Source organism: Octodon degus, unplaced genomic scaffold (genome assembly GCF_000260255.1).
Source record: "Octodon degus isolate 3935 unplaced genomic scaffold, OctDeg1.0 scaffold00240, whole genome shotgun sequence".
Classification (NCBI taxonomy): Eukaryota; Metazoa; Chordata; class Mammalia; order Rodentia; family Octodontidae; genus Octodon; species Octodon degus.
The window spans coordinates 1,922,345-1,934,416 of NW_004524816.1; the positions used below are offsets into that span (position 1 = coordinate 1,922,345).

The 12,072-nt window shown below is 43.8% G+C and overlaps 1 protein-coding gene across 1 annotated transcript in view; it reads right to left on the bottom strand.

The window, feature by feature from the left end:
* Nucleotides 1-2,300: 2,300 nt before the first annotated feature.
* Ank3 (ankyrin 3) overlaps nt 2,301-12,072 on the bottom strand; it is a 368,541-nt gene continuing 358,769 nt past the window's right edge. The window contains exon 48 of the mRNA XM_023706118.1: nt 2,301-3,705. The gene's annotated coding sequence lies outside the window, so the exon portion shown is untranslated. The remainder of the gene's footprint in view (nt 3,706-12,072) is intronic.

Sequence of the window (12,072 nt, forward strand, 5' to 3'; positions counted from 1 at the left end):
ATAGCTCAGAGAATAAGCACTTGCCTGGCAAGCACCAGGGCCTGAGTTCAATCCCCAGTTCTGCAAAACAAACAAATGAACAACCCCCCTCCCCAAAGTCAGGTAAACAGCTATTGTACTTGCCATGAAGAAAACACTGGAATCTTTGTGGAACCCCAAGATGATGTTCAAATAAACATAGTAGAACATCAAAATCGGAAGGTGTCCTTATTTATAGAAAAGAGTATGACAGACTGTGTTTTGGTTTTTGTCTAGTTGTCTCCCCAAAGCCTCATTTAATCATTGGGGCAGGTTCTAGAGTTTGTGATTAATTCATGATCTAATGTGGGGATTACAGGTGTGAGCCCTACACCCTCTCTGGGGCAGACAGTTTGGAGACAAGATGAGGGAGAGAGGTCTGCTAGCTGCCACAGCCCCTGCTCCTCCCTTGCTCTTTGCTGTTTTCCACTGCCATGACCGGCTTCTCTCTGCCATATGCCGCTCTGCCTTAGAGCCAGCTGAGTATGGACTGAAACCTCCACTAACTGTGAGCTAAATAAACCTTTCCTTCCTTCATTTTCCAATATTTTGTCTCAGCAACAGACTGCTTAGGTGTTCAGTGAAGTAGATCGCTTTTAGAAGTGAGGAATTAATCCTGTATAGCATATTGCCATGTTGTGAATTAAATCAGGATTTGGTAGGATTACAAAATGAAAAAGCAGTGAATATCAGGCATTTGTCAACAGTTCATTTTTTACAGCAACATCAAAGGGAAATTTAAATACAGTTTCACGTAGGCAGGCAAAGACTACAATAGGAACATAAAATGCCACATTTAACCCATACATACACATAAATCAAACATGTATGTGCAAGTAAAATCCTGTGGATACTTCTGAGTAAATTTATGAAATTTTGCTATATTGGAAACATAGCCCATCACATATCCTGAAAGTTAGGCTTTTAGGTATATAAACATAACCATTTGATATCTAGACAAGTATGTATCATTGTTAAAGACAGTCAGAAATTTATACACATTCCTACATGGGAATGTGTATTCTGATCCTGGCTTTACAGATAAGCAGTTGTTTTTTTTTTTTTTTTTTTTTAAACCTTTTAGAGCGTGGTGTCTGTTTGTTCTTCTTAAGTCCTTTGGTGTGAGAGGGGGATCATGTGTCATTTATTTGGAACACTGCATGTATGCAGTCTAGCTTCACTCTTCATGTAAAACAGGCTGTCTGCATATGTCCCCTAGTTATCAAGCCCATTTCAGCCTCATCCATTTTTCAGTAATCTTTAAGGGAGAGGTAACATATGGCATTGCTGTATGACTTTAACTCCTTATTTATATGAGGACTGTTACTTTCAAAGACAGTACCTACCCCATAAAGTAGCTTGGAGGGCCAGGTTAATGAATGGGACTAGAACAGAGAAGGTTAGAGTGAGCTCTTCTATTTCAGTGAGACGAGAATTACTACTTAAAGCCACATTCTGGGCTGGAATAAAAGTTACAGCCACAGTCTGTTGTGCTATAGAATCTAGAATCTAACTCCAGTGGTGCCAGGTTGGACAAAATGTAAAAAAAGACCCAAAATGTAAAAAAAAAAACAACAAATGTGGGTTAAGACTGTGGCATTTAGAACATGAACCCAGCCAGAGAGGGCAGAACAACCTGGTCCTCTCATGCTGCTGTTTTCTGGGGATCTGGCCCATTGCTAGAGAATGCTGCTTTTCCAGAGAAGCTAGAAGTTAGGTCATTAGGGGCCTTCCCATTAGCTCAGTTGTTTAAGTGCCTGCTTAGGCAAAGCAATCAGGCTCAGGATTCTGTGGTTGGATCCCCAGATCCTCATGCCTTATTAGACCTGCACTTAAGGCATCCTGAGCTGACTAAAAAAAAAAAAAAAAAAGAAGTTAGGTCATTAGGTGAATTCTTATAATTCATATGCACTGATAATGTATTTCAATGAAAAAAAGGTATGGCCAAAAGCTACTGCTTGGTCAATGGATCTGGATGTACCAGGATTCAACTGCTTGACATGCTGGTGATAGTGGCCTTGATTTCTCATTGTCTGGAGGTCAGCCCAAACAGATGGGGACGTAAATTAATCTTCAGTTCCTGGCTCCTTCACAAAACACACAGGATCTATGTCAACTGGGAGTTTTCTGGGCAAAACTGAATGTTTGGTGCTGTCTCTTCAGTGACCAGCAGTATGGGGAGAACTAGCAGGGGGAGGATTGGTGTGGCGTGGACTCGTGTGACAGGGATCAGCAATGACCTTTGGCCAGAGAACACAAGGAAACTGTAGAACACAGATAGGTGAAGAGTTTAACACAATTTATTTTATGCTTAAATAATTGACTAGGTCATCCAGTGTCTGGTTTTTCATACATACATCACTAGAGCTCTGTGTCGATGAATGCTGATTTTTATGTGAATATAATCAACAAATTAAAGAATTCCACCAAACCCCAAATAAAAATGCCCTTTAAAACACAGCAGCCTTATTAACCTAACATGACACTGCTCGGATGGTTACAAATGATTGGCTTACGGATAGGTGTCTATATCTGAGAGCCAGTACACGATACAGTAAGAAGTCTACAGCGTGCTGCCATTCTACTAGCTAAGGTTTCTGTTCAGTCCGTCTTAAATACCCCGGCTGGGGCCCCTGCTGGAGCACGGTCCGTCTCCACAGCGGCAAGCATTACCCCCTTTTAAGCACTAACAGCATCCCCCCACCCCTAAAGCAACTACTGTATAGGTCTTTTTTTTTTTTGCATTTTTAAGTCATTTCATTGAAAAATTGGCAATAGCAACAAATAGTAATGAAGGGCTTTGTGTTTACAGATAAAATCTTCTGTGTTGCAGTATACTGTAGTGTTTGCAAAATTGGAAAAGATTTAATCAAAATAAGGTGATACACATGCATCAAAATATTAGTATTCTGAAGAAAAAATTTTCACACAACTACAGAATTCCTCATTTTGGGAATTAAATTTGCAGCAGATTTTAAAGATTTTTTTTTTTTAAAATCAAGCTAGCTGTTTTGCATATACAAACATTATAGTTGCTAATGTACAAGAGTCAGGGGGGCGACCCTGCCCAGGACCTCGCCCCTCTTCTAGGGGCATCTCTTGAGACCCCTATTATGCTAAATGCATCTGCAGTATTGTGTTTGTGTTCTAAGAGGCAGTGCCTTACCAGCATTTATTCTATTTTTTTCTGTTAGAATTTATACAGTGTTACTATTTACAGCAAAACTACCGATGTTTTAAAAAAGAAACAAATAGTGTTTATACCCTGACAGTTTGGGTCCAAGAAAAATAAGGCGAGCTGTTGTGGATTTAGTAATTTTAGTGTTTCTTCGAGATTTGACCATGTCATCTCCTTCTGTCCCTTCTGGCGGCAGGAATTTCCTTTGAAAGTGACACCAAGTTACTCGAGCTAAATGGCTAAGAGCGTGGCTTCCTGTATGTACACTGTGTTGCTAACTGCACACGCGCTAGTCCTGGAAGGGAGCGTGAGTTCCATGCTCTGGAAGGTGGCTCATGCTAAATAAAAAAGGGAGTGATTTTCTTCTCTTTTTTTTCTTTTTGCATAAAAAAATCATGCCATTAATGTGTGGAAGCAGCAAGCACACACACCCTTCTCCGTGACTTCTTTCCTTCCTGTTGATATTTCTTTCATGAATTTCTCAATACTGGCAGTAAAAATACATGATCCTGTGGAAAGAGAGAGATAATAGGTAGTGTTAGCTTGCTTTCACCATGTTTTCTGAGCACTTGCCTAAGACTTTCCTGGTATTCAACAGAAAGGCCTTCAAGAACAAGGACTCTTCCTTGGTGGGTGGTTCGGCTACCTGCTAAACGCCTTGGAGACAATGCCCTGGGGTGTTCTGGAAAACTGCCACCTTATTTTCACAGAAATGAAGCTTTTAGAAGTTGTGTTGGAAAGACTGCCTCATGGCTCTACTCTAAAGATTGGGTTGCTGAGCTATTTATAAACTCTTTAGGGTTCAGTTTTGCCACCTGAAGGACACGGCACCGAGATCACCATCAGTATCGAAACTTAAGAGGCCACAGGCTTTTGTGGACATAAAAGGCCGGGCACATGGAGTCAGGGCTGAATAGCCTGTCATTTCTACAGATTTATCAGTCCTTCACCTGCTAAAATCCAACTGATCTTGCAAAAATGCAGAATAATTTCATTGCATCATTACTCTAAAATTGCTTTTCCACATATAAATTAAAGCTAGAGACTAACTTGTACTACTGCAAAGAATTCTTTCCCTTCTCTTGTCTGCACCCATCACGATGGGATAAAGTAACCTGAGCTTTTACGTTGGGACTTAACTAAGAAGGTCGTATCTTGCTGGATGATTCCTGCACAAAGCATCAGTGTTTTCTAGTGAGTCTTTGTCAAAACGAATGCATGCTCTGCAGCAGAGCTCTGTGCTCCGCGCAGTGCTGTGGGTGTGAGTCCTCCACAAGTCTTCCCTACAGAGTCTTTCCTCCTCAGTCCGTGTAAAAAGGTGCAAGCCTGAGCGACTTTCTGAGCACAAGACGGTTGGCCCCTACAGAATCTGCGCGCGGCGAGAACTGCAAGAACACCCTCGTCCACACACACGTAAGCGGCAGACTGGTTGCAGGACTGGAGACCCTTCATAAACAATTCCACTTGTGTTGGGCTGGGAGTGTTCATGATGACCTGAAGTTTCCTTCTCTTTGGATGAGTCACTGTGACACCGAGTCTTACATAGACATGTCAGAACAGCATCTCCTCTGCCTCCTCACCTAGGATTTGGGCTTCTCTTTTTGTTTTGAAAATGGCACTGACCTCAATCCACCAGGTCGCTAATCCTTGGAGCCACAAACACCAAAGTATCGGTGTCTTCCTGCGTGGCTCCAAGGCTCCCCCCTCGCCCTCACCTCTGCAGAAGTTCTAGAGAAGGAAAGTGACTCATGCGGTCAGATCCCTAGTGGTAGGATCATGGTTTCCACACCTCGGTTGCTGCCATTTAATCCTGATCTCGCAGGCACCAGGCTTCGCGCGTGGCCCTGGGATAACATTACTGCCATGCTGTTGCTTGGCTCTCTTTGCAGCACTTGCCTCTGAGTAGATTTTCTGCATTTTAATCTTAATTGACATAATGTATAAACCATACTTCCTCTATTATAAACATAATTTGATAATTAGATGGGAGATTACAGCAATCTGGTTGAACTTTTTTTTTTTTTTTTGTGCAGGGTCTCACTATGCAGCTTAGACTTGTATGGATGCTCCTGTTTTCAGCCTCCCCAGAGCTGGGGATTACAGGTGCACATCACCACACCCGACCCAGTTGCCGGCTCAGCATGCCTGGGGGTGTGGCCAGCATGGCATGTGGTGTGGGGGATCGAATGCTGGCCCCTGCACTTGCTTAAAAAGGTGCTTAGTTCGCTGAGCTATCTTGCTGGCCCTTGAACTTTTTCTTTCCCTTCATCTCGTCTAAACACCAATTCAGCTTCCCAGGTTAATTTTGTAATGTGAAAAGTCTTTTTCTTCCTGTCTAAACAGGAGCAACTGCTATCTTTCTAGATATAGTGCATCAATTTATCAGATTTTATAATGCTGTTATTAGTCCCATCTATATTGGGGTACGTTTGGTGTAATGTCTTTTTTACAAGTGGGAGTTACCCTATAAATCTTTCTCATTTTCAGTCATGCAATCAGGGTGTGGATCCCAACGCCATGAAGCACAGAATGACACTGATTGGACAAGATCCTTGATGCACAGTATTGTGCAGACTGTACGAGACCTTGGCAAGTGATGCTCTACACACTACGAACTGTACTGAAAGTGCCATCTAATGGGAAGGTGCGAGGACGCACACCAGCAGCAAGGCCTGCAGGAAGGGAGTCAAATCATCTCTTGTTTCTGGTTGAAATAATGGGCATGAGGTAGATATACTTAGTTCAGGAATCTTTGAGTTGGTATGTCTTTCATAGCTAGGAAATTTGTCTTTCAAGGGTAGGAGACATATAACTAATCATTCCTACCACTTCATGGTAATTAATGTTTTTTAAGTAAACATTTTAAATACAGAAAAACAGCAAGGAAACAGGTTGTCATTTGATGTTTCTCAGGCTGCACCGTACAGATTGCAGCTTCAAGCGAGGTGCACGCCTAGGTGTAGACCCAGGCCCTCCTTACAGACCCCTTGCCCCACGCGTGGGTCTTAGCTCCGAGGCCTACGCAAACGGTGGCCCTACGTCTTAGCCTGGCATCTGAAGCTCTGTGTAACACAGCCCAGCATGTACTTTTTGTTCAGTTCCTAGTATCCCCAGCTGAAAAGCTTTGTTTCACAATTTCTAGTGGTCTTCAAACTTGATTGCAATAGAATTATCTGAGAAAATTTAAGAAGTCCAAAGCCCAGCCCATAGTCCAACGGAATGATCTAGAATTTTCTGGGGTGGAGCGCCATATAACTTTTTAAAACTCTTTAGAGCACTCCACTGAATCTGATAGTCACTGATGTGCCCTTGAGGAATGCCGCTCAGAGTCTACCGTGCGTACAGTGCCCTGGGACAGTCTTCAGGGATAGGCTTTTGTCAGGAGGCTGGGTGAGCTCGGGCCCTGTGTGCTTTGAAGGCTCTCAGCAGTGCGGGCACAGCGGACTGACAGCCTCGTCCAGGGCCTCGACTACGTGCACCTCAGCGGCTGCGCACTGGCTTCCGCTGCCTTCCCTGTGCGCCCGAGTTTGCATCCACGTATAATTCCCTAATCATTACGCATCTGACTCTGCTTGGCATTTGTCCGTGGTGTTGTCTCCTTAAACGTGCAGATTTTACATTTCGTGGTGAGACCTCCTGGCCTGCTCCCCCTCTCCCATCTGAGAGATGCAGTTACGTCAGTGTGGAAGGAGGAAAGCCTTTCTGATGTGTCCCCGTCCCCTGAGGATGGTGAGGATTCTTTGCTTGAGTTTTCTTCCTCTCTCCTCCCTCCACCCCTCTTTCCTTCCTTTTGCTTCTCTCTAGTTTTAGGAGTCACGGAGCTAAGAATCTTCTCCCTAAGTACTAGTTACCATATGTAATTATAATAAACTACAATTTCCTCTTAAAATAATACCAATTCAGGTAGATGTACTCATCGCTAAAATCACTAAATTTTTAGCTTGTTATTTTCTAGTTATCAGTGATGTTAAAAAAAAAAATCAAAGTAATAGATAGTAGGTGAAGAATACTAGAAAAAAACTGATTAACATTTTGACAGTAAAAAAAACCCACATGATTTATTTTTATTAAATGCTTCTTATAAGGCTGGGTGTGGTGGCTCATGCCTGTAATCCCAGCACCTGGGAGGCTGAGGTGGGGGTCTGCTGCACGTTCGAGACCAGCCTGGGCTACAAAGTGAGCTCAAGGCCAGCCTGAGCTGCATAGTGAGACCCTGTCTCAAAAAGACAAAAGGAAATAAAAAGCTTACTCTACGCCCGGCACTGTCTTAAAGTGGAGTAACTCATTTAGTAGCTCAGGTGGGATTATTTCCTCCATTGTATAGACAGAAGGCGGCCTACAGAGGCAAACAGCAAACCCCAGCATTCACCGTGCATGGTGCAATCAGGATCGGAACTCGAGCCACTGGCTCTCAACCTTGGTCTTCACTTGACCTAAGGCTTTTATGTAGTAAGGCATTTGGATAAAGGGTGAGACAAATAAACAAGAAAAACACAAAGTACAAAGATCTATTCCAAATGAAAGCTGGGAAAATATCCTGAAGGTAGGGTCCAGAATTTGGGGTTTGTTTTTGAAAACAGGAATCAAACTCGGGACCTTGCGCTTGCTGGGGAGGCCCTTGTGGCGCTGAGCTATCTCCCTAGCCCGGGGTCCCTGAACTTGGAACAGAGTTCTGGCCATGGCTCTAACTTCCTCAAGGTAGAATCAGGAAATGGATTCTACCTAAAATCAGTAAAACCCACATCTGGCATTTCCTGCAGCCTCGGAAATTCTGCCACCTTTCTGTCTCAGTTGTTAGCAAAAGGGACGAGAATCCCTGTTTTGGTAGTTTCCTGGAGTTATCATGAGAAACCTGCGGAGAGTAGCAGCGTGAGACACCACCTGGTTAGGAGGACTTCAGCGTCGCCACCGTCCTGGCTGCGCTGCTGCAGGTGGGCACCGCTGGCTGCCGCTGCTGTCCACCAGCCTCCGAAAGCCAGGCCCTGCTAGCATCTTCTTGAGTTTTCTCCCTTGCTCTGACTGCACGCTTACGACGGGCTTGGGAGCCACCACTGAGCAAGGCAGATACACTAATTCGCTTAATTCTAAAAATCACTTGGAGATAGGTTACTACTGCCTCTAACCTGAAATACAGCATGATGGTTGTTCATTACAGCTTAATACCAAGCTCAGTCTCCGTTCACTTGGGATGGTAGTAATAGAAGTGAGGAAATCAAGACGCAGAAGTTTAGTGACCTGGCCAAGCTCAGGTAGTTAGTAGACTGCTTGGCGATTTGGTCTACTCCGGCCACTTCACTTCTCACGCTTGTATCAAAGATGGTCACAGAGAGATCTCTAGTGGAGGCTTTGGTTTGAAATCTCTGGTAAACATGGAGCACCCTGTACATCCCATCGGCATATCCCAGCTTGGCAGCTCAACCCTAAGTCTGTTTTTGTGGCCTTGGGTTCTGTATTTGGGCTAATGATTACCTACAAGCTAGCAATCCTGGTCATTTTTCCCTCTTTCCTCTCCCCATAATGAACTAATCCAGTGGTTACACTTATACAATGTTCACCAGGTCTGCACTCTCCTGTCAGGAATGAAATCTAGTCCTCTTTTCCTGGCTCTGGCGTTCTAAATGATAGCACGTGTATTGCCTCATCGTGTGTCTGCCCCATTCATTCCTATGTCCTCAGCCTCCTCCAATTCCTCGGGGATGCTGGGTCTCCACAGCCCAGGGTCCTTGCCCACGCTGTGCCCTTGGTGGGCCTCTTCTCTGCTACTGCCACCTGGTTACTACAGAAGGGTCTTCCTTCTGTCACTTCCAAGTACGCTCACATTTCTTTCATTGGCTCCTGGACATTTTGGGTACTTAAACAGTATTTGCTCCATCTCTCTTCAACTTATAGACTGGAAATTCAGAAATGCACGGGGATTTTATTCACCACATGTATCTGGCCCCTCCACACTGAGCCAGGCAGATGGTCAAATATTCTTTGCAGGAGTGAGTGAAATAAGTTGACTTTTTGGCAACAGGCAAAATGCTGCCCTGGCAAGCCCAGAATCTCATTTCTACAGAGCTGTCAGTGAGAGATAGAGCACTTTCTCGAGGAGGCTTGGAATACACATACTGGCTGGTGGAAGTCTTCGGGATGGCTTTGATTTGGGACTGTTCTCTCACCATGCTCTTAGAGATCAGCCCTTTAGTGGCATCTGAGGTAAAAAAATCTGAAGATTATGACTACCTTAAAAATGAAGTCTGGGGGCCAGGGAGATGGCTCAGTAGAATAAGTGTTTCCCTGGCAAGCACAAGGGTCTGAGTTCAATCCCTGGTTCTGAAAAAAAAAAAAAAAAAATTCCTGGGCTGGCCAAATAGCTCAGTGGATTAAAGTGCCTGCAAGCAGGCACAGGGGCTACAGGTTCAATCCTGGGCCTGCTGTCCCTGCCCACCCCCAGGGAACACTGAGACAGCAATCGGGGGAGGTAGCATGTGTCTGTAATCCCAGCTCTTGGGAGACTGTAAACAGATGGATCACTATGAGTCTGATCTAGTAGTGAGACCCGGAATACCCTGTAAACCCTTAAAAAAAAAAAAAAAAAAAATTCTTGCTTTATTTTGAAAAGTGTGTGCGCGCGCGCACACACACACACACACACACACACACACACTACCACCACCAGTGTTTGTAGGTGGCCTAAATACATGTATTTGGTTCAAAATTTGATTTTGCATCTGTAATAATTACCAAATACTATTTATAAGATGAGTAATACTTACAAACTTTTTTTTGGGTATTTTAGGGAAGGGTCTACAGGGTGTTCAGGGTCTCACTCTAGGGGTGCTGGCGTGTGCCCCAGGGGAAGGGCTGGCATGATAGGCCCCTGCGCCTGAGGAGCTTTCATGTGCTGAGTTATTTGGCCAGCCCTTGCAAACTCATTTCAAGATGAGTCAGAATTCTACTTTTTTGCTTTTGCTCCCCAGTGGAAGGACCTTGGGCATATCACTTAGCTTTTCTAAAATTCAGTTTCTTCACTCAAAAAAAAAAAAAAAAAAAAAAAAAGCCCACACAGCACTTTCTGATAGTGCCTGACACACAGTAGTCATTTTATACATGATTATAGAATATAAAAAATCTTAGATTGCTTAATGTGAGAGAAAGAACTCTAGGCTGAGGATTTGTAAACTTGTGTTCAGATTTTAGCCCTACCAGTCATAATTTGGGGGTGACCACAGATAAATCACATCAGCTCTGAGCTTTAGTACCTTCATCTGCACAAGGCTGCAAGTTGGCCCACGCTGCCTCAACCTTTTTCTGATGGATTAAATAAGACAGCAATGTAGAAGTACTATGTAAACTAAATCAGCATATACTGTAGACAAATCTTTAAAATCACGGTGCTTCCTCGGATAAGCAGCTTGGCTGTGATTGTACGTTAAAGAAAGGCAGGTGTAGGGTGCAGACAGCTCAAAAGTCAAACAGCTCCAAGATGGGAAATAAAAATGTTGATGTCAGTGTCTAAGACTCAGTGAAATTCAACAGTATCCTAGCGTCTTAGCTGGTTTGCTATGTTAAAAAGGCAAGCAGCAAAACTACAAAAAATCAAAGCATTCACTAAGTGCTTTTTCCAGATCATATGTTCAATATCCTTGAATGTTGGGTAGTAGTCTAGAACTCATCTTCCAAGGGTCCTCATGGAAGGTAAGCACTACCTTGAAACACAGAGTTCCTGTGCGTCTGACACATGGAGTTCACGTCATGCTGAAGTTATGTGCACATTCATGTGAATTAATCTATTTAACGTGATCTCTCCTTTGGTGTAGGAAATGAGCCTGACTTCTTTACAGGGTAATTATAACTTTAAAGACTCTTGTATATTTAGTGAATATTAAGTTTCCATAGGACACTGGGCATAGAGCACTGTCATATTTTTGTGTCATTTATTCACAGATATAGAATACGTCATCACTGTGGAAAATGATCCGCTTGTGGTAGACTCACCTGGGCCCTCTATGACTCTTTCCCGCTTGGGATCTGGGTAACACATGACTGAACAAGGTGCTCCACTTTTAGGGGTATACTAAAGCCGACAGAGCTCTCATCTACAGTTCATTTATCTCTCAAGAGTTGATAAGCTAAACTAATTTAAGACAGCATGCTTAGTGTTTTAAGAAATGCATATATGTGTATATATAACATATATGTGATCCATTCAGTGAGTTCATTCTAGACATTTCTATGCTGATGACGTCCTTAATTTTGTCTTTCGTGCCTCTCATCCAGCAGCAAGCCAGTCATGCCAGCAGCGCTCCCCTCAGCCGTCGCTGCTGCCCAGCTGGTATCTACAGAGCTCTCTTCACCACGTCTTCCATCACCCCTGCTGCCCCTCCAGTCCATTCTCCACCCGCATCTGGAGTAAGTGGCGGCGAGTGCCGCTGGGTCACAGCCCACCCTTGCCTTCAAGGCCTGCGGGAGTTGCTTGTTTAAACCCCTTTTATGGAGAAGACCAAAATCCAAATTCCCTCCCACTGACACTCAGCCCCACTTCACACGAACCTCCTGCCTCCTCGGACCTGGGTGAAGTCTCCAGTAAAGCCATTATTGAGAAGGTGGCCCCCCAGGCAATTTGTTAAGAGTCTGGATCTTCCTTCTGCGAATTTCAGCAATCTCCTTAACCATCACAGGCCTGTCCCCAATCTGTTCATGGTGTGCACCCAGGAGAGGCAGCATGAGAATTAAGGTGGGTGCAGAAAACACACGCGAAACTGTGTGAGGACTATTTCCACAGTATGTGCTGTTCTCAATGTTCGTAAATAACTGTGTGATTGATTAGTTGTACTTGACTATTCTTTATTTATTTATTTTTTTAAGTTCAAGGTTTTTTTTTTTTTTTTTTT